This window comes from Anastrepha ludens, chromosome 2, assembly GCF_028408465.1.
Source record: "Anastrepha ludens isolate Willacy chromosome 2, idAnaLude1.1, whole genome shotgun sequence".
In the NCBI taxonomy this organism is placed as follows: Eukaryota; Metazoa; Arthropoda; class Insecta; order Diptera; family Tephritidae; genus Anastrepha; species Anastrepha ludens.
Window position 1 is genome coordinate 69,106,361 of NC_071498.1, and position 6,451 is coordinate 69,112,811.

At 35.9% G+C, this 6,451-nt stretch overlaps 1 protein-coding gene across 2 annotated transcripts in view; it reads right to left on the reverse strand.

Moving 5' to 3' along the window:
* Window positions 1-4,779, reverse strand: part of LOC128871758 (chitin synthase chs-2) — a 70,829-nt gene extending 66,050 nt beyond the window's left edge. For both annotated transcript variants that reach the window (XM_054113810.1, XM_054113809.1), the window contains exon 1: window positions 4,316-4,779. The gene's annotated coding sequence lies outside the window, so the exon portion shown is untranslated. The remainder of the gene's footprint in view (window positions 1-4,315) is intronic.
* Between the last annotated feature and the right edge of the window lie 1,672 nt (window positions 4,780-6,451).

Below are 6,451 nucleotides of genomic sequence, written 5' to 3' on the forward strand. Positions count from 1 at the left end.
AATTAATTTTATTAGCCTACTATAAGACAATGTATGAGAAAGCGCTCGAATGATCGAAATGACAAACGAAGAAATAAACGAGTTTTTATAAGTAAAACAGAGGTTAAACCCAGCACATGTTTTTTTTGTAAAATTTATGGCCATAGTCACAGCCACGGTTTTAATCATAGTCATTGAAATGGATAAAAAAACAAAATAATAAATATTTGGCGCGCACACTTCTGTTAGGTGTTTGGCCGAGCTCCTCCTCCTATTTGTGGTGTGCGTCTTGATGTTGTTCCACAAATGGAGGGTCAGTTTTAAGCCAAATCCGAACGGCAGATATTTTTATGAGGAGCTTTTTCATGGCAGAAATACACTCGGAGGTTTGTCATTGCCTGCCGAGGGGCGACCGCTATTAGAAAAATGTTTTTCTTAATTTTGGTGTTTCACCGACATTCGAACCAACGACCTCTTTGTGAATTCCGAATGGTAATCACGCACCAACCCATTCGGCTACGGCGGCCGCCTTGAAATGGATATATTCGTAAAAAAAGACAGAGTCATAGTCATAGACATAGGCAAATGACCTCTGACAATTCAATTGAAAGTGACCGATTAAGCTTTTTTCTTAAATATCATAACCCTTTTGATGAAAATCAAACTACTTTCATACTTTATTGTACAAGATTTTGTTCGACTTCAACAATTCCCAAATTGCAAACGACTCAGCACCAGGTTTGGCCGAATTTGATGGAAGTAGTATACAGTAGGTTCTGTTTTTATGCGGTAGATACGTTCCGCAAGAAACAGCATAAAAAAAAACAGCATAAAAAAAGCTACCAGTTCTATAGTAAAACTATAGATACGTTTCAAATGCTAAAACCGCATAAATCTGAAATAATGTAATAAAATCGCATAAAAAAGGGCACTAGTCCCATATTAAAACTATAGATACGTTCCATAGACCGCATGAATCTGAAATAATTAAATAAAATCGCATAAACAAAATATTGTATTTTTGAAAATTATATCTTTATTTAAGAAACGTCAGAATCGAAAAATAAATTTAAGTCAGAAATAGAATCAGACAATACCCACATGTTGCGCGTTCGTTTAGGATTTGGCGTAAAATCACTTTCGTCACTTTAGGAAATGTACACGTCTGATCTAGATAGTTATGCAGGCGGTTCCATACTTGTAGGGTTAGCATTTCTGATGTAATCTGTGATGAGTTTTTGCTTAGCTGGTTTAGAATCTTGTTTATATGTACAATTCCCGATAGGTCGACATGCATTTTGTAATTAAAAAAAAAAAACGCACTATTTCAAAACCGCATAAAAAAAAGCCGCATAAAAACTGAACCTACTGTATTTACTAAAAATTTTCAAAAGTATGCAACATTTTTTCAATTTTTTCAAAAATTTGCTTACACAATTTTTAAAATTTTTTACATAATTGTTTTGTGAACTTATTTATTATTTCGGCATTTTTTTAAATTCCCAGTTTTTGGCAATTTCCAAAATTGCGGTCACGTGGATGCGAGTATGGTTTTTAGTCGATTTGGCCCATTTTCAATACCATTTTAAACCTATCAGGAACAAAGTTTTATTTAAATATTTAAAATTTTAATTGAGTGTTCTTTTGCGGGCAGACATTCTGAGCTTTTTATTAAAGTATATTTTTGCGTAGCTGAGGAATTTTGATAAAGAAAACTCTATCTTGCTTAATTTTTTGTCACAGGAAAATATTTGTTTTCAATATAATTAAAAAAAAAAATTTTACCCTGAATTCTTCACCTAAAACAATTAAACTGGATGATTAGACTAAGCATTGTTTTAGAATCTTGCTATTTAGTGCTTGATGAGTAGAGACGGTAAGTCGACTTACATATCATACATATCATATTATACATAGATATTGGCCTGCTAATCCGTTAGACTTTTGAGCAAAACCATTACTATATATGAACGAAGTCATAATTTCCTACGGTATCAATGCACATTAATGTAAAATTCTTGTACGTGGCTTTATAAGCCAAGCAATACAAGTTTAACTGTAATTTCTTAAGTGCCAATAAAAATCGGGATTTTTCGAGAAAAGATTTTCAGCTATTATTTCATGAGGTGCATTCATACACATGAGCTTGAAACTAAAAGTGTTTCTAAAGGAGGCAAAAGGCTTGCGGTTGAAAGCAACAATATCGAAACAGAAAATTTAGCAAACGCAGGTCTAGCGGTAGCGACTAACTGTTGTTAACTTTCACATTATTCATTGAGCCTACACATGCATATGCTTTTGTATAATATATGTGAGTGAATAGGTGTGTGCGTGTGAGCTATGTTTACACGCGAGTATGTTTGCTTAAACAAAAGCCAAACAAACATTCACACTTTCAATCAGTTCATACAAACATTTAATACGCAAAAAAGAAGAAGAAGATGTTTGCGGTAAATTCGAAAAAGAAAGTGTTGCATAGTTGCAAAGTAAATTTAAATAAATAACTATTGAAGAAAAGTCTTTAGATTGCTTTGATTTGATTTCGCTGCCGCCCCACAGGTGGTATGAGCAACATTAGGGAGGAGTGCTTCATCAAACTTTGCGGCCAGACTTTTAGATTGTATTTTATTTTATTTTTTTTCAAACACTTTCAGACATGAAAAGCAACAACAACTGCACAATTAGCAAGCAAAGAAAAGGTAGGATTTTATACACGATAGGGAAACGGAATGGAATCGAACCAACAAAGAGAGACCAAAATTGAGGGGCTAATTTTGTAAAATACTTTGGAAACTCGGTAAATACAACAGAAGATAACCGATCTGAAGGTAGTAATTATAAATCTTTGGTGCTGCCACCCAATTTGCTTATCGTAAGCGGCCGCCGTCCCAAGTGCGTGACCCCCATTCGGAGAATGTAGGTTCGACTCTCCGCCAAACACCAGTTATATATATATTTATATATAAGCGAATATTCAGCAAAAAACTTAATTGTATATTCTCTGTCACAAAAGTGCCGGAAATTTATTAAACGCTCAAACAACCCTTTAAAGAGATTGCCAAATCTAAAGAAAAGAGGGTCAGACGGTAATAAAAGTATCCATACAGGGTGTTAGGTGACGAGAGAGTGAAACTCGCTGTAAAATTCCAACGGCAATGCACCATCGTACAACGCAATCATTTTGCATGAATTTCTGGTCAAGAACTATTTCTTCGAAGATCCAACTTATTTTCACGTGATATGTCACATGTCTACCTTTTTCCACGCACCTAAAATTACCACTACGAGAAACCCATTTTCATTCTAATAACTAAAGTCAGTTCAAGAAAATGTGTTTGAAAATAGTTTTGTTTGTTAAGATTTTTGTTGTTTCTGTTTTTGTAGCAGCATAAATTATTCCCGGTCAATTTTGGTGTAAGTATGTTACTTTGCCTGCTTTGGAGGTGATTTAATAAATTTTAATGCACAATCAATAAACATATTTTGCGTTTTATTGACCAGCTACGGGTGCTTTTCTGCCGGAGTGTATCAAATCAGTGTATATATCAATGAGAATTCATAATCAACTGCTAACCTCTTTTATTTATTTGAAGTTTTTAATTTAAAGTTATATCTTTATTCATTATTCGTTGTTATTGTTTTTGATTGTCAGTAAAATTTCATTCACTCACACTAATGGTTGGTAACGATTTCATAATTCCAAATTTATAATTTTTTTTGTGTCATTTCATACACACTTCACACTCGCGCCTAGCACACATATACATAGCTTCACATACACACACACACACACTTAAAAAGTTGTCTTACTTTTGTTTTTTTTTTCTTTGTACTTGCGCTTTGCTTTTGTATGGAACTTTTATTTTCACTGTTAGATTTTCTACAAGAGCGAAAATTTTACTTTCATTTCGAAAAGTTTGCATGAGTTTGACTTCTCAAACATACGTACTTACTACCAGCATTGTTATTGTTGTTAGTTGACTGCTATGTTTTTAGATGTTTGTATTAAATCAACGTCCAATGCTTTTCGTTTGCTTTTGCTTTGTATTTTTCCGAATAATGATTTGCGCATGCGCAGCCCACATTTGGCTCTTCATACACCCTCCTCATACAATTACAAACAATTTTGAGGGTGTGTTTGGGTATGTATATGGACATTACATATCGTGTGTGTGCGCGTGTATTTTAATTAGTTTGATATTAGTTTATATTTGCTACTTTTGTCTCCATAAAATATTCAGCACACATGTACACACAAACATAATCTCATACAGAGCATCCGCAAACTAAAGCAGCGCCTAGCTACTGGTTAAATATATTTTAGTGCTCAGCTCACCTCGCTTCAAAGTCGCCGTTGCTGTCGTCACTCCACACACAGACGCACACACGCACGCACCCTGCTGGTCGCCTCCACTAAATCGCGTTTTTGCACTGCAAAGTCAATCCAATACAACACTTTTATCCCAAATAATCGAGATCCAAATGAAAATTTTCTAATTTTTACTTTCAATTCAATTCACTTCACTTTGCAATTCACTGCATATTCTTGCATGTATTTGTGTATTTTGTTTGAGCCCGCCCCTTCACTTACGCCAAAGTTCCCGTCAACGTTTTGGGCGCATTTAGCGACAATTTATTTGATTTCTTTATTCTTCTAATTTTTTCGCCTTATTCCATATGTTCGGCTTCGTTTTACTAGCTTAGACGCTTAAACTCTTAAACTCTGCTTTACGTTCCGCTTCACCGTTAGTGCACAGCTCTGTTCGAGTTCGTTGTCTTCGCCAAACTAAATTGAAGTCTTTCGTTTGTCTTGTTGGCTGGCTAGCTTACTATAAGCTGGCCCACCAATTGTCAATTTGCTGACTCGGTACCACCGCACTGGAACGCTGGATCACTAGGTGGTTAACTGGCTGTGTACTTGGCTGTTTGTCTTCTTTGTTGTTGTTTCTCCGGTTTGTGGTCTTCTTGGATATTCGCTTTGAATTGGTATTACTCATTTTGCTGTTTCTTGTTTTCGTTTGTTGTATTTCTGCTTCTTCTTTTTATTTTTCTTCACACACAACTTTGATTCTTCGTTGCGGTGAGCTGCTTGGTCTCTATGTTTATTTTTGTTACTAGTCAAAGTTATGTGTTAATATGTATTTGCGTAAACCGGTTACTCTGAACATCGTTATTGCTGCGACTTGCATATTTTTCTAGAAATGTGCAAAAATTTAATTTTTTGCTGCTTCTGTTCGAGTGGCTTATATGAACTCTCTGAAAATGAAAATTAATTTATTAGTATTATTTGGAAGTTCGTACACAAATAAAATATTTATTCGGCAGAAAGGACTTGAAGCATTCCCAAGACCCAATGAGCAATCAGACATTCCCCGACTAATTTTTCCAGGGTCCTAATTAACGCTTGGCTGTCGGAGTAGATATATATCTGCCTTACAGTAATTACAGAAGTAATCAACCAATCCACTGCTGCTTTAGTTGCGGCTACCTCTGCTTGGGAAACACTAGAGTGGCCCGGTGGCTTAAATTTGAGCTCGATGGGGAGCTCCCCACCATGCCATGCATGTTTTACGTCATGCCCACTAAAGGGGTAACCAAATACACCCTCCAATGCAGCTTACTACTTACTTCACTCTGAGTTCACCCACACTTCTTTAGTTTAGATGTAGACCCGATAAGACCGCAAATTGATTCGGGTCCAGGGGAACAACGCATGCCTTACTCTTGCCTATACAGCGACAACATCACTTCCTGTCATTTAATAATAGTCAGGCACCTTACTAGCTATAGAACAAAATTCTATTAAAACTGGAGGGTGACCGGTATCCAGGGTCTGCATATTGGCTTTCAGTTACCCTCACGACCTCTGATTCCTCAGCTTATGTTGTTCCCACTTAGATTGGTGAGATTTGTGAAGTGAAAGAACTGCTTTGGGAGCGATTCGAGGCCAGATTATCAAATAAATGCACACCTCTGGTTTCTCTTTCCTTGTCGTCTGCCATCCATTAGATCTATGGCCAGAGACAAGAACCGTAAGAGTAGGTTAAAGGATGCCTTAAAAAATGCATCCCCACTTCCTGCAACGCGGAAAAATGGAGCATATCCTCAAAAAAAGAGGAAGGACCTGCCAGTTGATGTCCGACCCATTGTCAAAAAGATAATTATTAAAAAAAATTACTCAAGTTTCTAATACATTTTTGTTATGTTCAAGTTTTCTATTCAGTCCATTTTTTAAATGGTCAAAGCCTTATGTAAAATAAATGAAAAAAAATCTGTAAGGGAGAAGTCAAAACAGCAATTGGAAATTGAGGACAAAAAGACGCCTGGTTATGACGCAGTTACTGGTCATTTATTAGAACAATTACCACATTATTTTGAACTACAGCCAAACGCTTGGCTGTAGTCCATCAATTATGTTTTGCAAAATATCCTTACACTGAAGGCAGACAAAAATGTCACAGCTTTTCACCCG